The 24194-nt window shown below is 39.6% G+C and overlaps 1 protein-coding gene and 1 long non-coding RNA gene across 4 annotated transcripts in view; both read right to left on the bottom strand.

The window, feature by feature from the left end:
• Positions 1-24194, bottom strand: part of Lims1 (LIM zinc finger domain containing 1) — a 98163-nt gene that overhangs the window by 58963 nt on the left and 15006 nt on the right. The window contains exon 1 of one of the 3 annotated variants that reach the window (XM_048352490.1): positions 7065-8319. The exons of 1 other annotated variant lie outside the window; for it this stretch is intronic. The gene's annotated coding sequence lies outside the window, so the exon portion shown is untranslated. Of the gene's footprint in view, positions 1-7064; positions 8320-24194 lie in introns of those variants that run through there. One more of the 3 variants, XM_048352491.1, reaches the window with a different exon arrangement.
• On the bottom strand, positions 256-16161 carry LOC125356140. Its single transcript, XR_007211825.1, has 3 exons — positions 15799-16161; positions 4057-4063; positions 256-267 (listed from the first exon to the last, which is right to left on the bottom strand). It is a non-coding gene; the product is annotated as an uncharacterized LOC125356140 (long non-coding RNA).

Below are 24194 nucleotides of genomic sequence, written 5' to 3'. Positions count from 1 at the left end.
TCATCTGAAACAGACTAAAAGCAAGACTGAGAGTGTAAGTCAAATGGTAGAGTACAAGTACAAGGCTCTGGATTTTATCCTCAGTACTACCACACACACACACACACACACACACACACACACACACACACACACACACACAGTCAGAGACAGAGACACAGACACAGACAGGAGGAAGAGAAAGAGAAAAAGAGGGGGAAGTGGAGAAAAGGGGGGGGTAAGGCACAAAAAGTCTAGTGTTTTAAAGTCAAGTGTTGTAGTTGAGGGCTGAAGACAAAATCCTCTAAATTATAGAACAAAACCTTTCTATGGAATTTTTTGGTGCATTTTTCGATGAATCTATGTGTTTTACAGTTTCAAAATGGTCTGTGGTCAACAGAAAGGTCAACGAAAGGGTGAATCAGGACATGTTGCCAATGAGAAAATTAGTGAATCATACCAAATACTCCAAGCTCCTATTTTCACAATACCTCCTTTCTTCAAGCACACTCCATGAGATAGAAGATCTGATACCTAATGTGAATCCACCCACTTGTTCTGTAAAATCACTTAACATTAAGCTCATTAAGAATGCTTTCCTGTATGCACTGACTTACATATGAAACTGTAACTCCTCCGTACATCACTTTGACAATAAAGAAATAAATTTAAAAAATTTTTTTTAAAAGAACACTTTCCTTAAGGGTATTCCTAAAATTTCCCAAACCCATATTTTCAGAATGTTATTAGATACATCAGCAACCCATATTTTTTCCAACTAATATTTTCAGAATATTGTTGTCAGATATATCAGCAGACTCTAAGAACTTTTCCCCTTGAATTTGAATATTCAAGCTAACAAAATAAAATTCTCATTTTCTCATCTGTGCAACTGAGGAAACCATATATTCCATTCTGACAGGTTCACTGTAACACCCCAAGGCTGGTGGAAGAGGATGACAAAACCACAGAGCCAGTCCAAAAGGACCAGGAAGGCTCTCTCCACTTCAATGGCTATTGTCTTTGGCTTCTCCAGATATGTGAAACTGTAAACCTGCATTCGGGAATACAATCCTGTGAGTTGAATTTAAGGACAGTTTTATGAGGTCCAAGGAGATGATTTTCCCTGCTCCCCAAAACACGCAAGACAGAAAATAGCTAAAGGGACTGTGTCCTCGCCACTGAACTGTTTGCTTTAATTGAAATAAGAAAATTTTGATATCCTGTTTCATGGGGATACTTTAGGATAATTTAGTCAGTTCCCTAAACAACTGTACATGGTTAAAAAGTGTTTTGTTATTTTAGAAAGCAGGTGGGATTGAAAATCCTTATCCTTGGAAAATGTAACTTTCTGAAATGAACAATTAACTCTGTAAGTTTGTATTTGGAGCTTTATACTGAAGACTACTGTGGGGTTTTGTGTGTGTGTGTGTGTGTGTGTGTGTGTGTGTGTGTGTGTGTGTGTGTCTGGGTGTGTGTGTGGCAGTACTGAGTGCTGTCCCTTACCCTTTTTGCTGACACTCTATGACTTGAACAACACCTCCACATCTGGCTTTTTGCTGGTTAATTAGAAGTGAGAATCTTATGGACTTCTCTGCCTGGGCTGTCTTAGAATTGCAGTCCTTAGATCTCTAGTCTTCTTAGTAGCTAACAAGTGTGAGCCACTAGTGTTGGCAAAACTACTGCCGAATAACATATTACTTTGCTGACTGCTTCTCCTGCCACAGAATATTAGTTAGGAAACAATCTAAATTATCCAAAAACTATACTTTTTCCCTCTGAGACAGGGTCTTGCTATACTACCCAAGCTGACCTGAAACTTGTAAGTTCAAGTGATCCTCCTGCTTTGGCCTCCTGAGTAGTGAGGATGAACTAAAACCAATTACTGACCAACAAAGTGAAAAGCAGTTTAATTGGTCTTGGTTTTTTTGACAGTGGAGTCTCACTAAGATCTCTCACTAGCTCAAGCCAATCCTCCTGTTTCAGCCTCTAATCCTCCTTCTTCATGCTTCTTCAATAGCGGGGACTATAGGCAAGTATCAACGTACATGCTTAAGATTTTTTCAAATAATTGTGCATGTGCACACACACGCAGGCACTGATCCTGGGCTTGAACTCAAGGCCTGGACACTGTCCCTAAGCTTTTTTGGTCAAGGATAGCATTCTATCACTTGAGCCACAGCTCATTCCTTCCAGCTTTCAAGGATTAACTGGAGATAAGAGTTTCACAAACTTTCCTGCCCAGGCTGGCTTCAAACCCTGATCCTCAGATCTCAGTCTCCAGAGCAGCTAGGATTACAGGCATGAGACACTGGTATGCCTGGCACGAGTTTGTTTGTTTTTCTTTTAAAGGTAGAACTACGTAATATTCATCTCTCCTGCTTTTCCTCTACTAATAGAATTACAGTTTAAATTTTGGTCAATGAATGATATAAACAGATATCAATTTCTACTTGTATTTCACAAAGTATGTAAAGAGCAAAGTAGAAGAGAAAACCAAAGGCAAGGGCTGGGACAACAGAGTCAGAGGGGCTGCCTCAGCGGCCAGCAAGTCACAACAATCTGCTTCATTAAAGCTTTCACCATTGGAGGGAGCCGCCATCTGCTTGCCTACTAGCTCTAGCACCCAGTAGCTAACAGCAAGAACGCTGCTAGGCTAGGCTCCTGAGTCTTTACTATGTGATCTCCAACTACAGATACTTCCATTTCCTCCCTTATAAGTCAAAGATAGCACATTCTTGTTTACCTCACAGTATTTTTTAAGGATTAAATGGAAAAGTGTTAGAAATGAATGAGCAAAGTAATAACTGTACAGATATTGGGTGATAAATGGTGGGCCTCAGGTTAAGATTACTGGAACACAGTATACTGAATAGTAACACACCTCAAAATACCTCAACATACCTTAAAGGCATCTCTGCAAATACATCCAGTTTTTAAATCTTCCCTCTCAGACAATTAACTATTTCAGTGTGAGCCCTTCCCTATCCATGGATATCTCAAGTTCTCCTAGCTCATAGGTTCTGATTTAATTTCTTAGAGATAGAAACTTCTGTGCTATATATTAAATGACTGAGGAAAAACATAACTTATCCTTCACAAAATTACAAAAACAGGACTGCAAGCAAAAGCAGGAGAAAGAACAAAGGAGGCAGAATCACAAGAAAATGTTGAAGGAAAATTCCTAAGAATATTCTTTAAAGTAAAAAGCACGGAAGGAATGACTAAACATCTTATAAATATAGGATGTTCTTTTTTGCTGGAAGGGAAGTCTGAAGCTATCATTTATATTGCTCTGGGCAGAGTTGAGGTCTAGAAATTTCCATATTAGGCAAACGTGTTCATCTTTATTTCCTCGGGCAGCATTACAGCTCCCATCTGAAAAAGGCATTAGAAGAGACTCTGGCAACAGCATCCATATATACATTAAAGGAAGTGGTTTCTTAATAATTAGATTTGCACAGAGCTGTCATTCTCTGACACCCAAGCCCAAATATAGTTCGGAATCTAGGAGTCGCAACACTGAGCTTTCCTGTAGTCGTTAGTGGTGGTGGTGATAAAGGTGGGTCTAAATTTACTGCTTTTTCACCCCAGGCAATAACATCCTTACACAACATGGTTGTGTTCTTTTCTCCCTTTTATAGAGCAGTCCTTTCTTTTTTTTATGGTATCTTTCCTCTATAGAGTTTTCTCTCTTAGATGAAGCTACTCTTTCCCCCAATTCCTCACAATGCCTTCAAGGCAGGACCCTCATCTTTAATATTTATTTTATATTTTTAATTTATATACTTATTTCCTTTTTATGATTGACTTTATAGCACCTTCTTTTTTTAGAGATATGCTTTCCAATTTAGTAGCCACTAGCCACAGGTTTCAACTTACAATTTAACTAGTCTGAACTGAGATGTACTTTAGTTATAAAATATACAATGGATTATCTTGGTAGTTTTAAAAATGCTGACTATATGGTATGTACACAGCTCGGATATAACGGTATGACACTGGTTAAATAAAACATTATTAAAGTTAATTTTACTAGGTTTTTTTTTTTGCATTTTGAACATAGTTACTAAAAACTCTTAAACTTCATGTGGAACTCAGATTCTATTTCTACTGGAGAGCATCATTCTAGATAATATAATAAGCCCCATAGGCTCAATAGAGACATGTAGCACTCTGAGGAGTTACTGAACACTTGGGCTCACTTTGTTCAAATTTTGGTGAAAAGAATCCTGAATCCTTTTACTCCTCACATATGGCAAAGGGTAGAGGCTGCCTGGACCAGCATCCTGGCTCCAGCTCTCATTAGATTTTTCACCTCATGGCCAGAGTCTTTCTAATGTGGGCCAAATAAAAGTGCTGCTCAAGTTGGTAAGGACTAAAAAACACAAAGAATGAAAGCATTTTATCATGCAGTAACAGAAAGTACTGTTCCTGATAAATGCTACTTCCCTTTTTGTGAATGTGTTCAGAGGATAATTTTAGTCATTTTGGGATGAATCATGGGACATAAAATTGCTTCCACATAATTCACTCATGAGGCTGAGTTATGTGGTGAATTTTCTAGACAAAATCTTTTCCCTTACCTACAGCTGCCTATTTATTCGCATCATTTATCTACCATATCCTTCTTACCTCAATACAAGTAAGTTCATGCATTAATAGATTACTAAAATTAGTCTCAAAATTCTGGCTGATCTCTTCATTTTCTCCTTAGACTGTTACCAATGGGCAACATCTTATTGCTAGTGCTAAATTTAAATGTGGGTTTGTTATAATTCCATTTTATATGTGTACATTTAATTCTCCTGAGATGCATGGATGTGTGTGATAGATTCACTAGGTCTATTGCATCGGCTATATGTTATGACTAAAGACCCTTATAATGAATGCTCTTAGAAGTAAAACTTAATGTTGACTTTTAATTACTGGTGAGACAGGGTCGCAGGGATTAAAAAGCACCTTTGACTAAGAACACACATCTGATTTGGCAGTCTGGAGGGTTTTTTCCTCACTAATTTCTTCTTAGCTATGCAGTAGGTATACCAGCAGCTCTGCTGTCTGAATCCTCCCACTGGATGATGTTTTCTCATTCCCCAGCCAACCTTTCCCAAAAACCAAGTTTTAATACAAGTCCTAATTATGAAAGTGTGGCTTAAAATTGACTTTGAGTCCATTTATTTTAGCTCTAGGCCTCATTCTGCATCCAAGACCCTTTCAACCCTTTCCTATTGAGAACAGTAGCTCTGGTCCAGCAAGGGTAGTATACATAGTATACCGTTAGAGAAGATAGGGAAGAGCAACCGAACAGAGGGTGAAAGGTGAAGAATGTGTGAGGGTAAGAAAAGAGAAGACTTAAAGTAAGTTTGAAAAAGCAAAGGGAAAAGAAGGACTTTCTAAACAGAAGCAGCCAGGCAGTGGGAGGTTGGAAAACACTGCATTTCTTAGGAACTGAAGAAAAACCATGTTTACCAGATACCAAACGGAAATTTATAGCTTTCAATTCTAAGCTCTGGTGGCTCCATATCTTAAAAGAAATATGCATAAGTAAGTAGAGAAGGGAAAATATGACAGGAACAGTTTGATGATCTCCCAAAACGTTAAGCATAGATCTGCATGACCCCGCAGTTCCAGCTCCGGGTATAGGCCGAAAGAACTGAAAACAGGGGCTTTAAAAAAGGCACTTGCACACCTGCATTCATGGCAGCTCCAAGGTAGAAACAATCTAAGAGCCTTTCAACACCCGAAAGGCTAAACAAAATGTCATATGCTTATGCATAATAATAATCAGCCATAAAGAAATACAGCCACATATGAATAAATCCCAGTTTATCCAGAAGAAACAGAAAATCATATGTTGCAAGATTCTAGACACATGAAATATCTTGAGTGGGCAAATGAGACGTTACTAGGGGTGAGAGGGTAAATGGTGAAGTTTTGGAAATAGTGATGATGGTTGCACAAAACACTGTAAATATAGTTAATGCCACTGAATTATACACTTAAAGATAATTAAAATGACAACTTTATGTGTTATATTATGCACATACTACATGTATGTATGTATGTATGTAAAATATTTTAGAAATGTTAGGGTTTGCACTCAGGGCCTAATGTGGTAATTAGACAGGCACTTTAAAACTGGAGCCATGTTCCCCAGTCCTTTTTGCTTTAGTTGTTTTTTGTTATTGTTGTTACTTTTTTTCCTAATAGTATCTTGATTTTTGCCTGAGGTAGCCTGGACTGTGATCCTCCTATTTATAACTTCAGACATAGCTGGGAAGGCAGTTGTGTCCATCCAAATACTGGTTAATTCAGCAACTGCACTAACTTCTGACTGCCACCTCCCATCAAATAGTTGGTTTATATTATATATACTTAACCACAATAAAAGGGGCCCTTAGCTTACCATCTAATTCCTACTAATTATCTTACTACTCATGATTCATGTATTAAATGCTACTGTCATTTACAGATGAGGCCTCTGCAACTCAGATATTAAATAAGGCATTCAATGTTATATGAAAAAACAGATGTGATATATGATTCCAATATTATACTTCTAAAGTCCATGGTCTTTGAAATGTTTTTCTTTATTTTACATTTCAAATATAAATAGGTTCAATGAATATGAAACAAATTAGCAAAGTCCTTACAGGTCTGAAACTATTAAAACAGTAAGACTATAAACAGATGAACTCAAAGAACTAGATACTTTAAATGCCTTCCCAGGCTGCAAATAAACTCTGCAGTATGCCCAGATACACACATGGACACACTTGCACATGAACATATACATTGTAAACTTCAAATATTTTTGCAAACATGGGTATAGCTTCCCTTCCATATTCATCTTTGCTTTGAAATCTATGAAATATAGTGGCTCTTATATACATTCAACAATTAAATACAAAACTGCCCTTGCAGCATGGAGATCATTTTAATTAATACTGATAACAAATTTAAGACCCTTTGTGGTACTGTCTATGAGGGTTTATACAAACAAACATCATTTAGGTTTGTTTTAAGTAACTGAGAAAGATAGGTCAAATGGAAAACAATTAAATCTAGAAAAGTAACAATACCTGGTGTGAGGCTGGTTTGCTATGTCAGGTCCACTTCTCTTCAATTTCCACTCCTCGGTCTCAGTAATCTTACATACACAGGCCCACCTCTACAAAGTCAGGAGAGACTCCAAGCTCCCTATCTGTAGTGTTCCCACAGTCTCTTACCTCAGAATAAAAGACCAGACCTACCTTCGTTTTGGTACCTCTCTTATTTTAATTCATTCTCACACCAGAGTGTTATCTTCCAAAGCTCCTATTTCCTATATTGCATAGTACTTCCTCTTCTTTCTTTTATCTGTTGCCCTGAACTATATTTGAGCCAATGAAACCAAGTTGCAGTTTTTTGTTCCTGTATTTAGTCAAATCATGTGACATGACATGTTATGCGATAACCCCAGAGTTCTGAAGCAATAAGACAACACCCCTAAATGTCATAACTCACATCCTGCTAAGTTGCTCTATATTCTTTGTGAAGTTAAGGCATTTGACCACAGACTTACTGAAGCATTTGTAATATGCAGATAAACATTTAAAAAATAGCCAACAACTAATTAGCACGGACGGTGGTTACCCTCATAAAATCATAACTTTCATCTATCTGGATCTTGACAATATATATCTTTATTTAAATTAACAGAGCTTGTTTACCTCTCCTCTAGATGCCTTACCAATTTGGTGCTAAGTGCTTTGCCTTTATTACATCTTGCAGCGGCTTGACTCAGGCCAGCTTAGCGATGCATGTCAGGCCCTGCTGGCTGAGCAATGGAAACTGTTCCTTCTGCCCCAGATAGCTCTGACAAACAGTGCAAAGAGCAAGGACAGTGTGGTCAGGCCCCACAAACCCAACTGAGTCACCTCCTGAGACTGCTTGATGCCAAGTTTCCATAGAAGAATAAAGGGATCTTTGGTTGAGACTGTGGAAGAACTTGGGACCAATTAATATAGATCTTCCTCTTTCATGAATGAAAAGTTGGTCACTTACTTGGTTTGCTGCCACAACTTAACTGGACTCCTCATCTCCAGTCTGGTGTTTTTCCATCAAACCCCATAGACTTTACCAGGAAATGATCTCTCCAAACTCATTACCCTGATGAAACCCACCAATAGCTTTCTACTGTATTAAAGTAGAGACCCATTAAGGCAGAACACAAACTCCAGTATTACCTGGCTTCACCTATTTCCCTAAATCCTCATCTCCAGCAGTGACACACACTGAGAATGCTGATTACACTGGATGCTTGGCCTGAAAGGTCTTACCCCATCCTTGTACAGGCTTAACAGGAACATCCCTCCTCACCCATTCCCCATGTGGATCAGCACCACCTCCTCAAAGGCCCTTTAACACTTTCTCATTTACACTGCAAGAGTTGTTTATAAACTTCTTTTTCTAACCTCCTAGAGAAAAGGAACTAGATTCTTACTCATCTCTGTGCCCTATACTTGTATGTGGCCCACCCTACAAGGCATTTAATAAAGTTAAACTAAACTGAAGGGTCTGGGAAAGATACTTGTCATTCTAACCTTGTAGGTGAGGAAAACAGAGCAATCCCTAAGGAAATATCAGTTGCTATACAGTTTATATAAAACAATATCTACTTAGATCATCATTAAAAACACCTTTTTAGTGGGGAGGGTGCCAGAGATTGAACCCAGGTCCTCATATGTACTGAGCCTACACCCTACCATGGAGCTACATCCAAGGAAAGATCCAGGCAAATAACTTCGAATGCAAAAACACATTCCAGCAAATTGTATCTTCTTCTTGGGAGCAGAAGATCTGAGCATGGTAGGAGCAAGAAACATGCCTTGGTTTTCACTCATACCTTAGAAGCTGACAAGGCGCTGCCCAGCATGAAAATGCACTTACAGAGTAAGAGTGAGTTTGCTTCTCCCCAGTAGATGGAGCTATAGCTCTGTACATGCTGTAGTTTGGACCAGCGCCCTTGAAAAAGAACCAGCTCTTTCCTGGTTCCTCTGGCCCTTGCATCCTGACTCTCACAAGAAATAAAGAAAATCAAGATAAATATTTTCCAAAGAATATACTCTGAGTGGACACAAATCTTTTTCTAATTTTTTACTTAGGCAATGTCCAATATACTTCATAACTCTTCCTCTTTGTCCTTTTAAAAACTACGTGACGGGGCTGGGGATATGGCCTAGTGGCAAGAGTGCCTGCTTCATAGACATGAGGCCCTGGGTTCGATTCCCCAGCACCACATATACAGAAAATGGCCAGAAGTGGCGCTGTGGCTCAAGTGGCAGAGTGCTAGCCTTGAGCAAAAAGAAGCCAGGGACAGTGCTCAGGCCTTGAGTCCAAGCCCCAGGACTGGCCAAAAAAAACAAAAACAAAAACTATGTGACTTGATTCCTATGTTGTCAAGGCTGTTCAATTTCTCCACCCATATATATTCTTAGGTCCTTATTACAAAACACATTTATAACCTAACAAGTTCCTCATATTCATTTCTATAACATATATTTTCCCTGATCTTCTAACCTACTTCACTTGAAAAACCTAGCTGGACAATTACCTCTTGTTTAACAATAAAAAAAACTTTCAGTATATCCTAATCACTGTGTTTAAATTATTTTTATTTTTTCCAGTACCAGGGCTTGAACTCAGGGCATGGGCACTGTCCCTGAGCTCTTACTCAAGGCTAGCTCTCTACCATTTGAGCCACAGCACCACTTCTGGCCTTTTCTGTTTATGTGGTGCTGAGGAATCAAACCCAGGGCTTCATGCATGTTAGGTAAGCACTCTACCACTAAGCCACATTCCCAGCCCTAACCACTATCTCTTAAAGGACATGGTCATCTAAATAAGATAAAGAAGGAAAATAGAGTGCAAAACAGGAACCCTAACTCTAGCCCTAGCCCTTCCCCTGCTACTATGGAGGTGAAAAATGTCCCATAGGTTCCAGTGACTCCTCCTTAGGCCCTCTAGAGACTACAGACTCTAGGATTCCTAGGCAGGCATTCCTTTCACTTGAGTCATACCCATCCCCTGACCCAAGGAATTGTTTTAATTTATTTGTCAAGGTGATGTACAGAGGGGTTAGAGTTACATATGTAAGGTAATGAGTACACTTCTTGTCCAACATCACTACTCCCTCCCTCCCTCCCTCATTTTTCTCCCACTTTCCCTCTCCTCCAGTCCTCCCCCCGCCCAAGTTGTAAAGTTCATTTCCAACATATTGTCTTATGAGTATAGCTGTTGTGTTGGTTTGCCCACTGTCCTTTGACCCACCATGTTGTTGTTCCCCTCCCCTTCCCCAATTCAGATAAATGTATTTAGAAAGATAAACGTATATACAAGAACACAGGTATCAAAATCAAATACAGTGACAACAGGGGATACATCAAAGGAAAAAAGAAATAACTTCGCACAGTATATTAAAAACATCAACAACAAAGAAAAAGCTCTTGTTTCCATATGTTAGAGTTCATTTCACTTAGCATCATCTTATAATCTGTGCATGGCTATTGAGCTATGATGTGATCCTCTGCTAGGACTATCGACATATACTAATTACTACAAATGGGGAAAACCACAGAGTCTATGTTTGACCCAGGGGATTTTTAAGGCCATTAAGCGACAGCAAAAGCACTGACTAATGCCTCTGAAAAAAACCACCTGTCAAGGTTTTAAGTGGTTTACTTAACAAGGTAACAGAATTGAATACTACTAAAATTAGAATATAAACTCAAATTAACTCAAACTAAATTGTTTCCAGAAAATATTACCATGAAGCCACAATGCTTTTAAAGGGTCCTAAATAGCACCCCTTTACCCTTCATGCTCCCAGCCCTTGGAGCATTTCTGAGAAAGCAAGTTCCAATTCCTCTGACCCATTCAGACCTAAACTTGCCCAAAGTATAGGAGAAGAAAGGGAAAACAGTTCGCAAATTCTCAGGGCAATCATATGGGAAGGCTCTGGCAGCCCAGAGACAGGAAAGCAGAGCGACAGTGCTGGCAGATGCAACTACGTTAGCATGAAAGTGTTCTAATGGCAGAATCTAAATCCCAGGAACAGTTCGCTATAGAACAGTGGTTTATGCCCAAATTAAGCTAAATGTGGTCTGCTTTGCGTTCCAACTTAAACCTTCAAAAGTAATGAAAGCTCCATTCCTCTCTTGAAAACCAGCTCTCCATGTAAGGAAACACATTGCCCAATGGATCTAGCCCAATCCAGAATCACAGGACTCATCTTCAACTCTCTAATCTTTCTAACGAACATGCCGAGGTCCAACTACAAAGTCCTTTAAGTATCTCACAATATATTTGCTTTTATCCCTGTCTGTAGACCATCCCTACTGCCAGTACCATTATCTCTCACTTGTATTAATGCAATAGCTTTCTAACTGGTCTCAGAGCATCCACCTTTTCCAGATCATTACTCGCAATCTACTCCTTCTCCAAACTGTGATACAGTCTTCTAGCCAGTGTCTTCTGTACACTCTAACATGTCCTAACCACATAACAGTTACCGACTCACACTGATTAGATATGTCTTCATTCTTATCATCTGGCTACAATGATTGGTTCTGGTTTCAGCAACAAACCTGAACTAAGCTTATTCCTCAAACAGTAGAAATGTAATTGGAAACAGAACATTGTAGTTAGAGGTAGTAGACTAAGGGCACAGCCCTGCAGAAAACTTCAAGTCCTGCCAAAATGCCAGGCAGCAGCTGCCCTACTTATTTGCCTTCTCAGAGAGCTAGCTGTTCGATCCCTTCTTTAATTACGGATGCCACCCTACTATTTTCCAATAAAATCCACTTTAGCTTATTTTTCCATAGTAAATTATGTTGCTTATAACTAGGAAATTTAAGGAGCAGTAGCAGCTGACCTGGCTGCCCTATCCCAGCACTTCGAAGTTCCCCTCCCTGATTCCCAGGCTCAAAGGCTGCCAGAGGTCTCAACATCCTGCTTCCTTTCCCTTTTGGCCTCTTGCCTTTTGCTCTTCCTTCCTAGAATGCTATCTCTAGATGATTCCCATTCACACAGGGACTCCTCTACATGTTACTTCCTCTGAAAGTTTCCCAAAGGCTGGACACATTCCCACAGCAATTTGCATGATTCCTTATTAGTCTGGTCCCAAGTAGAAGTTGTGAAAAGTTATTCACAACTGCGTCTCCACACCTACATCCAGGCCTAGCAGACTAAGTTCTCAGTGAAGAGTTCTCAAATAAATAAACAAACTTGGAAGTTAGAAGCCAACTTAACTCAAATCAGTATTCATAGAAAAGAGAAGAAATTTTAAAATAGTTCACTGGAATCCAGAGGCTCTGCACTTAAAATATTAAGTTCACTGAAGTTTACTATTAATTCACATTCAAAATCATTCCACTGTGTTCACTTGTAAATAGTCACTAAGCTATTTTCTTAAAAAATATATGCACCCATTCCTATGTATTTTATATATCAATGAAAAATAATTAAGTTTAGCAGGCAACAGTAGCTCATGCCTATAATCCTAGCTAATAGGAGGCTGAGATCTGAGGATCGTGGTTCAAAGCCAGTCCAGAAGAAAAATCCCCAGGAGACTCTTATCTCCAATTAACCACTCAAAAACTGGAAGTGGAGCTGTGGCTCAAAATGGTAGAGCACTAGTCTTGAACAAAAGAGCTCAGGGACAGTGCCCAGGCCCTGAGTTCAAGCCCCATGACTGATCAAAAAAGTTAAAAAAAAATTACATGTATTTAGCATATTGGAAATCACCATTATAGACTAAAAACAGCCATAAACAATATACTGACAGTAAAACTGTATCCTTAACTGTACCACCTTCTATCTGTAACAGCTTGGTTCACTCTTGATTTTGGTAATGAGAACTAAACTTTGGGGCTCACTATTTGAGCCCCTCTTCAGCACTTCTGTTTTTTGAAGTAAAGTCTCAGTAACTGCTGAGGATGACTGAAACTCACAATCTCCTGCTTCCGCTTCCCAAGTATCTGGGATTATAGGCATGTTCCACCAATATGGCTCAAAATTCTTGACATTCAACATAAGCATCCATAAAATGGGATAAAATGTTTCACCTACATCCTGGAGCTTTGAAAAAAATAAAATGAAATCAAAATTGAAAATTCAAACCTCTGGTGTTATTACAAAACTCACCTTAGGGCTAGTCTTAAAACCATAAAAATTCAGGTTGGAAAAATGCTATAGTTTGGCATAAAATTGTATACAAAATTTCATGCATGTGTACCAAAAAGTGGTATGGGATAGTACCAGGATGCTAACCTAAAATATAAGACTAAACTTATTCTTGAGGAACAAAGAAAGGATATTCCTACATCATTTGTCTCAGGAACTAGGTTAAAGAATTATTTATATTTGTTGAACTAAAACAAACATTTCTTGTACTTTCAAAAGCTGAAATGCTTTTTACAAGTTTAGCCACCACATTATTTTTTTAAAGGAATCTCAGAGGAAAGTATTATACCACTGACTCCATATGGTCAGGATCTTAAGACACTACCAAGTTGTTTAACATTTGAAAAGTATTTCAAAATAAAAATACTTGAATTTAATGACAGTATAAAACTGGATATACAAATTAGAAATATGCAAAACAATCAAATTACTTACCAAATGTGAAGAATAAGCTCTGTTAAAGATAATTTAAGTGAAGATGAAGTAATCAAAGTTAGAAATTACTGGTGAGTACCTGGCAATTTTCTTATATTTGTCACTACAATATAAAAACATGCACAATTGAGCTGGGGGGATGACGGTTCATGCCTATAATTCTACCTACTTTGGAGGCTACCATATGAGGGTTGAAGTTCCTAGACAGCCTGAGCAGGAAAGTCCATGAGACTCTTATCTCCAGTTACCCAGAAGTAGAGCTGTGGTTCAAGTGGTAGGGTACTAACCTTGAGCAAAAAAAGTTCAAGTCATGCCCTAAGTTGAAGCCCCAGGACCAGCACATCCTCCCCTCAACCCCACCCCCCGACAAAAACCCTCAAAATAGAACATGCTCAATCTTGGAAGAACATTTACCAACTGCTTGGTAAAAGGAGAGAACACATAGGGAGGATTTACTTCTCAGAAAAGTACTTAGGAAGTGAAGACTAGAGGACTGGAGTTCCAGATCAGCCCAGGCAAAAAGTGTGGGAGACCTCCATCTCAACAGAAAAAAGATGGGTATGGTGACATGTGCTTGTCATCCCACGTACAGCAGGAAGTTGAATAGGAAGACTGCAGTCCAGGCTGGCCCAAGCCAAAAGTGAGCTCTTACCACAAAAGTATTTCCAAAGCCAAGGCTGAGTTCTGATGGCTCACACCTATAGTCCTAGTTATTCAGGAAGCCAAGAACTAAAGACCAATGTTGGAAGCTAGCTGGAACAGACTCTTTATCTGCAATTAAGCAGCAAAAAGCTGGAACTGGAGAAAGGGTTCAAGTAGCAGAGTACTGAGTTCAATCTCAAGTACTGACAAAACGAATGCATGAATGAATGACAAGAGCAAGTTGCAGAGTGCCTGCCTAGCAAGTTCAAAGCCCTAAGTTCAAACTTCACTCCCTAAAACCAAGATTTTTTTTTTTTTTTTTTTTTTTTGCCAGTCCTGGGTCTTGGACTCAGGGCCTGAGCACTGTCCCTGGCTTCTTTTTGCTCAAGGCTAGCACTCTGCCACTTGAGCCACAGCGCCACTTCTGGCCATTTTCTGTATATGTGGTGCTGGGGAATCGAACCCAGGGCTTCAAGTATACGAGGCAAGCGCTCTTGCCACTAGGCCATATCCCCAGCCCGAAAACCAAGATGTTTTTAAGATTAAAAAAAAAAGGGGGGGGCTGGGAATATGGCCTAGTGGTAAAGTGCTCGCCTCGTATACATGAAGCCCTGGGTTCGATTCCTCAGCACCACATATGTAGAAAACGGCCAGAAGTGGCGCTGTGGCTCAAGAGGTAGAGTGCTAGCCTTGAGCAAAAAGAAGCCAGGGACAGTGCTCAGGCCCTGAGTCCATGCCCCAGGACTGGCAACAAAAACAAAACAAATAAACTTTAAAAGAAAAAAGAAAAAAATCTGCTGACCCAAAATACTTCAGAAGCTCTAAAAATGATAAATAGCATTTTGAAGAACATCTGAGACAACTTTTTCTCTCTTACAAAAAAACACTATAATGTTGAAAACTTGGTGTATATTAAGAATACAAATCAGGGGCAAAAGATTTGGTAGAGTAATTGCCTAAAATGAATGATTTCTTGAGTTTGATCCCCAGTAACACACACACACACACACACACACACACACACACACACACACACACACACAGAACTAGAGGTATGGCTCAAATGGTAGAATGCCAATCTGAGTAACAAAGCCCAATGAGAGTTGGAGGCTCTGAGGTCAAAGTCCTAGTATCACTGTCTCAAACAAACAAACAAAAGAAAAAGAAAAATATTTAAGTGCAAAAGACACTAGTGGCACAAGTGGTGGCACAAGTCTGAAAGCTCAGTTACTCAGGAGCTGTGGAAACAGTATCACTTGAGCTCACAGATTTGACCTCTGCCTGGGCAACATAGCAAGACCTCATATAAAGCAAAAACTGGGGCTGGGAATGTGGCTTAGTGGTAGAGTGCTTGCCTAGCATGCATGAAGCCCTGGGTTCGATTCCTCAGTACCACATACACAGAAAAAGCCAGAAGTGGTGCTGTGGCTCAAGTGGTAGAGTGCTAGCCTTGTGCTAAAGGAAGCCAGGCACAGTGCTCAGACCCTGAGTTCAAGCCCCAGGACTGGCAAAAACACCCATTTTTAAAAAAGTGTTTTCACAACCGTAAGTCGTAAAATCTCATCAGGAACAACATAAAAATGATTAGGGGAAACAAACAGCTGACAGTCTCTGTGATGTCTATAAGATCAGACACTTCCTTACCCCCAAGCACTCTCTACCTGCTATGTGCAGAAGAGCTGGTTTCCTGATGTAGTTGCAAATACATTATCTTTATTTTTTTTTTCCTACTCTGCGGGCAAGCTCTTTTGGTTAGGCTTTGGTTACAGAATTTAAAATGCGACTACTTTGTGTTTCAATAATCCAAATGACACACGTGTGTGTGTGTATGTGTGTGTGTGCACAAACAGAAAGACTAAACAACTTTGATGACTCAAGAATGACAAGAGGCTGGGGATATGGCCTAGTGGCAAGAGTGCTTGCCTCGTATACGTGAGGCCCTGGGTTCAATTCCCCAGCACCACATATACAGAAAACGGCCAGAAGTGGCGCTGTGGCTCCAGTGGCAGAGTGCTAGCTTTGAGCAAGAAGAAGCCAGGGACAGTGCTCAGGCCCTGAGTCCAAGCCCCAGGACTGGCCAAAAAAAAAAAAGAAGAATGACTATAAGAGTTGACTTTAAAGATGATTTTGCTGGATTTATACATTAAAAGCTGAACAATCAGCCCACTCCCTCTCCTACTTTGTTATCTGTGCTCTTTGATTTGAGCTACTCCTTCCTATAGTAACTTTACAATCACCTTAGTCTCCAGGAGACCAGATTCATGCACAAGCATCGTGTAACAAGACAAACTTCCCTTCAGAAAGTCAATGCTATATTTTCTTATCACATTGAAGAAAACAGCCAAAAACCACAGACCACCCACCAGGCCTCCAGAGACAAAGACTGAGCTCATAATAGTGGTCAACCAGGCTGTGCCTGTAACTTGGGACTAACTCTCTGTTCCAATTCCCCTATTTAACCTGAAACCAATGTTATTTTACAACCCACCACTCCCCAAGAAGGCTGAGGTGCTGTCTTCCCATGACTGCGAAATAATAAATCTCCTTTTTCTCTCCTGCACCATGTCTCTTTATTCAATATATGGGGGCTAATGGCTGTACCTAACATGAGATGCCTAAACTTTGGACATGGAGGCTAAAAGTTCAGTTTCATGACCTCTGAATAGTCATTACAAATCACAACATACAGTCTTTAACAAATAAAAGCACACAGACCTAAAAGCTAGAGAAAAGGAAGAGGCTTGGTGGTACTCACACTTTGGAAAGCCAGCATTCAGGTCCAGACTGGCGCTGCTCAGCTGGCTGATCAGAACGACCTACCTGTGAGGTGCTCTGCAGCAACAGGGATCCCCAGAAAAAAATTTCAAAGAGTACCTTCCTTGATGCAAAAGAAAATGCCAAAAATACCATACCAGGATGGCGTTCCAGATTTAAACAAAGAAGTAATTGTGATTGCTAGGTTGGAGCTCTTGGTGAGGCCTAAGGGCAGCAAAAGCAGTTATTATTTTCCAGCTAACTCTAGAAAGCCTAATACCATGCTCCTCAATTTTAGTTTTTCCTTTTTTGAGAATGGTTATTTCACATTCCTACAGCATAAACAACTATGTCTATAAGTGTATCAGAAAACATATTACCCCAAGATTTAAAAAACCCATCCTCTTCCCTTGACCTCATGGAACAAATTACAAATGGTAAACATATATACTAGTTAAGAAAAACCATAGTGTGATAAGTTACTTACAATAACCTCAATAGTATTAAGAGTTGTTACCAAGGGATATATCCTACAGCAAGACAAAGTACACATTATTCCAAAAATAGTAAGAGTATTCTACCAAATTTGAAAGCACATTCACAAAAATTATTAAATCTCAACACACACACACAATAGCAAGACACTGTAAAAATCAAAGTGATACACTCACTTAGTCACCAACTTTACCATAAAAACATCTGAAGCATGGGCTGGAGGTGTGGTAGAGTACTAGTCAAGGACAAGCAAGCCAAGCAAGAGTACAGATTCAGCTCAAGCCACGGTATTAGCACACACACAAAATTTTTTTTTAATCTGAAGTATTATCTATATTATTTACAACGCTGGAACACACTTTCCACAGAAGCTATATAATAAGTTCCAAATACTAAAAATCCTGGTTAACTCATTAAGGTCTTCTTAATCTAAAATGTAGCTAGGAAACAGGATAGCAGCAACAGAGGTCAGGGGAACTAAATACATTGATGTATTAGGTATGGTAACTTAGGACATATCATTTAGCATTTCTAAGCTTCCCATGTCTTAACTGTAAAATCAGTACAGGAACATGTGCCCTTGAATTCCATTTGTCATGCAAGCTCAAATGAGACTAGAAAATGTACCAGTCATAAATGGCATCATCCTTCTGCTTCCCTTCCAATCAAATCTAGGACTAGTAAAGGGGAGGGAGCAGAGGTGGGCCCACAGAAGAAAAATTGGCATTTACAGAAGGAAATTCTCAGGCCAGATGAGAAAGGGACCCACCCAGAAGACTGCAGCTGGGTGTAGAAGAGAGTAGCTTTCAAAAGTAGCGAACGATTTACACTATTAACTTCAATGTGTTAAAGGCAGTATCTTCTTTCAAAGCTTTAATCTCTTCTTTGAAAACTCGTTCCATGATTTTGTCTGGCTTTCCACATCCTCTAGAGCAATTTCAGCCACTTTAAAATGGAAACTCAATTACAAAACTCATGTACTTTGTACATGAAAAAGATATTCAAAGCTTTGGAAATTATCCAGACGTAGTCAAAAGTAAGATCCGCATAAAGAGCAGACTTTTAGTCTGTGCATTCACACATAACACAAAAACTTCCCTTTTCCATTCCCAAAATGATTTCCAATATTTGGGGTTTCTGAATCTTTTAAACCAGATACATGAGAGTGAGCAGAGTCTGTAAAGACTGATTTTTAAAAACCTACTTTTATTATCAACCATTCATTAGATGAATGAAATGAGAAACTTTTGGTTTTGTTTTGCTTTTGGACAGTCCTGAGGGCTTGGAACTCAGGGCCAGAGCGCTGTCCCTGGCTTCTTTTTTGCTCATGGCTCTAGCACTCTACCTCTTGAGCCACAGCACCACTTCTGGCCTTTTCTGTTTATGTGGTGCTCAGGAATAGAACCCAGGCCTTCATGCATGCCAGGCAAGTACTAAAATGAGAAACTTTTAATCCAATGAGTTCTTCAAACATTCTAACACCTATCCTTGCTGCTCAATGAGTGCTTCTCTCTGGCTAGATACTACTACTCTCCCTCTGCCTCTCAAGGCTTTTCCTCAAAGTCACATTAGGGAAAATAGCCACACTGTGGTCAACAACCTTGCATCAACGTGCAGGGTACCTACTATATCCCCTGTCTTTCTGGAATGTATTCTTCTAGCTTTTTTTTTTTTTTTTTGGCCAGTCCTGGGGCTTGGACTCAGGCCCTGAGCACTGTCCCTGGCTTCTTCTTGCTCAAGGCTAGCACTCTGCCACTTGAGCCACAGCGCCACTTCTGGCCATTTTCTGTATATGTGGTGCTGGGGAATCGAACCCAGGGCCTCCTGTATACGAGGCAAGCACTCTTGCCACTAAGCCATATCCCCAGCCCTCTTCTAGCTTTTTTGTTACCTCCTAAGTATAAATCTTTCAATGCTTCCCTCCCCCCCCCCCCCGCAAAAAATGCAAAACACTAGGACAGTTCTATCTGCTGTGTTTTCTGTTCCATTGCTAAAGCCTAGTACATACCAAGTCTCTAGCAAGAATTCAGCAACATTTGTTACTTAATATGTGAACACAAGTGAGTCTATTCATGCTGCAGAGGGGCCAATAGTACTAGCTTTATAGGGTTATTTTGAAATCACTAAGAAAATAAAAATGCTTTCCACCCTGGTTAACATTTCTTAAGTACTCAACAACTGTCAGTTTCATTTTATAAGCTAAAATAACTGGGCAAAAGTTATAGAATATTCTGAGGGAACTCTAAAACATGAACAAAATAGCACTAGAGAAAGACTGGATGGTAGGAGTGCTGATCACAGTACTTCTCAGTGGGTTAGGAATTGTGGGAGTTTGTTATCAATATGCAACAAAGTGTAAGTATTTAAAAAATTTTGAGAGAAATTTTTTGAGCTGAATATAATGAAAAAAAATGTGTCTTGGGCTGGAAATATGGCCTAGTGATAGAGTGCTTGCCTCGTATACATGAAGCCCCGAGTTCGATTCCTCAGCACCACATATACATAGGAAAAGCCAGAAGTGGAGCTGTGACTCAAGTGGTAGAGTGCTAACCTTGAGCAAAAAGAAGCCAGGGACAGTACTCAGGCCCTGAGTTCAAGCCCCAGGACTTGCAAAACATTTTAAAAAAAAAAGTGTCTTGTTTTCTTGTGACTTTTTCATTTTTCTCATAACCCATTTAGTTATCTTTTATAAAATATGAATGATAGAAACAAGTTTCAAAGATTCTCACTACAGTTTGGACAGCACTGGAAAATCGGTCAGTGTAAAGAGATGCAGCAAAGGACAAAACACCTACAAGGCTCACTTAACTCAAGTTCAAAACTGAAAATTTTTTTTTTTTTTTTTTTTTTTTTGGCCAGTCCTGGGCCTTGGACTCAGGGCCTGAGCACTGTCCCTGGCTTCTTTTTTGCTCAAGGCTAGCACTCTGCCACCTGAGCCACAGCGCCGCTTCTGGCCGTTTTCTGTATATGTGGTGCTGGGGAATCGAACCTAGGGCCTCGTGTATCCGAGGCAGGCACTCTTGCCACTAGGCTATATCCCCAGCCCCAACAAAACTGAAAATTTATGAGGGTTTGAAGTCAGAAGTCAAAATGAGGTTAGTGGGGAAACAGATTCAATTGTCTGGAGTTGTCTCAGGGGTCTAACTAACAGCTCTTTTAGACTGAGTTTTTCTAGACAGTTCATTTTCTGCTTAGTTTTGGCTAACATTTGGTAGAGAACGGATCTCTGCCTGCCTTCCTCCTTAACCTTCATTCTGGACCAGACTGTACTGCCCATATGGTTTCTCTTCCTTCTGGGTATTGTCTTGCCTACTCTCAGAGCAGCTGAACTATAGGGCTGACCACTTTCTTCTGGGAAGCCGCTCTCTGTGAATAAAGCCATCACAACACACACAACCTCTTGGAACCCTGGGTCTTCTCTCCTCCCGTGCTTGCTTGCCTGTGGGGATTCAGGGCCTCTACAGTTTATCATCACAAAGGTTTCTCGCCTCATCGCCAACCTGCCAGCAACTGCCAGATTTCAGAATCCTGGATTTCTGAAAAGCTGATTTCTTCTTAGCAAAGAGTATAGTACTACTAGAATTTCTTTTCTTTTTTTTTTCTTGGAGAAATAGCATGGCAAAGATTTATTATATTGCTATAAAAGTGTACAAAGGGATTGTAGTTACACAAGTCAGGGAAAGAGTACATGTCTTTTTGGACAATGTCACCCTCTTCTCTAGGGTTTGAAACCTCGCTTTATGCTGGTTATTTTGAACAGCGACTTGATTTATGCACCAGGTAGCCTGGACATCAGTCCTGCTATCTGTGCTTCCCTTTGTCAATGATGACAGGCACATGCTACTATGCCCAGCCATTATAGTTCCTCCATAGTTTGTGATTTCAAATGTGTGCCATATACCCAGCCATTGGTTGAGATGGATCCTGGTCAACTTTTATGCTTGAGCTAGCTTCAAACTTAGATTTCCCAGTTTTTCTTGCCAAATACCTAGATTACAGGCATAAGCCACTACATCCAGCTACTGCAATGGTTTCATTTTCTTTCCCAATAAAACTATGAGTAATAGTTAAACTCCCTCTAGAACTAAGAAAAAGTTCTCCATAATTCTTGTAAACATATTATACTGGCAAACAAAAATTGTGTGCCAGTAGTAGGCCTTGAACTCAAGGCCTGTCTCACTTGGCTTTTCCATAGTTGGTGCTCTAAGACTCAAGTCATGCCTCCTGTCCAGCATTTTGTTGATTAAATGAAGATGAAGTCTTGCAGATTTTTCTGCCTTGGCTGGCTTTGAACTGTGAACCTCAGATCTCAGCCTCCTAGTCAGAGCCTTGATTGTAGGTATGAGGAACTGGCACCCAGCTCATACTAGGGAAAAAAAAAAAAGTAAACCTTTCTCCATTTACAGAGCAGCAAATAGGTTAAAAGTGACACCCACACACCAACATGTACCCTCTCTCATCATTCCCTTTCTTCTGTACTTAAAAAGTAGCATGATGACTAATATTATGTCATTTTCAAGAAAATGGATAGACTTCGAACAAAACATATTAAGTGAGGTAAGCAAAGATCAGAGAGAAAAATGGTGCACATGTAGACCTAAAATACACAAAGACATGATAAATTATATAGGACTCTAGGCATTCACACACAGTGAGACCAGAGGATACTCTTAGGAGAGGAACACAAAAGTGCAATGCCTATGTACCTCTGATCATATAAAATAATATTTATCAAAGTGAACTCTAAGAAATGGAAGCAAGAGACTTATTCTTTTTTGATGCTTTTATTTTCTTTTCCTTTTGTCTTGTTTGTTCATTTATCTGTCTTTAGGAGGCAGGGGCACAGAAATGGAGGGACAAAAGGTGAACAAATGCAGTAGTGGCACTCACTGGACATTATATTGGAAATTAACTATATACCTTGTGAGTGGGGGTGGGAAGGAAACACTGGAAGTGAGGAAAGGGGTAACACTGTCCAAAAAGAAATCTATTCTTTACTTGACTTAGGTAACTGCAATCCCTCTGTACATTACCTTTATAAGAACTTTTTTTTTAAATCAAAAGCAGGGCTGGGATTGTGGCTTAGTGGTAGAGTGCTTCCCTAGCATGCACAAGGCCCTGGGTTTGATTCCTCAGCACCACGTATATAGAAAAAGGCAGAAGTGGTGATGTGGCTCAAGTGGTAGAGTGCTGGCCTTGAGCAAAAAGAAGCCAGGGACAGTGCTCAAGCCTTGAGTGCAAGCCTCAGGACTGGCAAAAAAATAAAATAAAATAAAAGCAGCATTATGGAAACAACGGTCTTCAACAAATAGTATAAGGAAAATTGGACAACCACATATAATACACTAACAAAAACTACCTCAAAAGAAAGACCTACAGGTAACACCCCAAGCTTTAAACTCCTAGAAGAAAGCATAGTAGCAAATATATAAGACATATGAGTAACCGACTTCTCAGATATAGCATCAAACACAGCCAACAAAAGCAAACTATGGCAGTATAGAATAGGAACAAATGTAATAAGAACAAAAGCAAGCTAAAATTCAAGGCATTAAAAAAGTGAGGTAAGGGGCTGGGGATATGGCCTAGTGGTGAGAGAGCTTGCCTCGTATACATGAGGCCTTGGGTTCGATTCCCCAGCACCACATATACAGAAAACGGCCAGAAGTGGCGCTGTGGCTCAAGTGGCAGAGTGCTAGCCTTGAGCAAAAAAGGAAGCCAGGGACAGTGCTCAGGCCCTGAGTCCAAGGCCCAGGACTGGCCAAAAAACAAACAAATAAACAAACAAAAAAAGTGAGGTAACAGTCATGAACTAAGAATAAAAACTTTTATAGTCACTTGAAGTCTCTCACTTCCCAGAAGCTAATGATGCTTTTCACCTAAGGTAAGAGCATTTAGAATAAATATCTTGAAAAAACATCTGGTAAAACTTACCCTTAGAATAAAACATCTGTTAAAGGAGAACTAATATCTCCTCAAAGTGAGCTTTTTCTGACCTAAATAAGTATCTTCTAAAGTATCTGTTCAAATCTTCAGGCATTTATCATTATTGACAAAGAGATTTGGTGCCTGGAAATGTGAATGTCATACTTACTTCAAAACTTAGTTCACAGTTACTAAAAGTAAAGCTCAGTTTATTCAGCCACCAAATAGAGTGAAATTATGTTATTTGCACGCAAAGAGATGGACCTGAAAGAACTCAGACTAAGTGGAATAAGTAAGGCTCTGAGAAGCAAAAAAAGACATGTTTCTCTCATAGATGGAAGTCTGACCTAAACAATAAACACACATGAAAACACACACAGGGTCATATGCATATATACAAGACTAAACTATATTTTATTTGCTTATGCAGAAGTGGGATTCCATGGCATACCCCCTTTGAACAGTTAACAGTTTAACAAATGAATACAAGGAAGACAAAACATGTCTTGATTGAGAGGAATGAGGACAAAGGAGAGAGGTGTAGAGGAAAGGTGGACAAATACAGTATATATTCAATTGTACATTTCAACATATATACATGAAAGTAGAACTAGAAGGCTTGACATAGATGAGGATGAATAGACGGAAGGAAGAATGATGGAAGGGATGCTTTACTAGTAAAGATGCACTGCACACATAAATGGACATGTTAAATAACCTTTTTGTACAACTACTTG

The sequence above is a fragment of the Perognathus longimembris genome, chromosome 8, assembly GCF_023159225.1.
Source record: "Perognathus longimembris pacificus isolate PPM17 chromosome 8, ASM2315922v1, whole genome shotgun sequence".
NCBI lineage: Eukaryota > Metazoa > Chordata > Mammalia > Rodentia > Heteromyidae > Perognathus > Perognathus longimembris.
The sequence above is the reverse complement of the archived record's forward strand: the minus strand, read 5'-3'. Positions and strand labels throughout refer to the sequence as shown.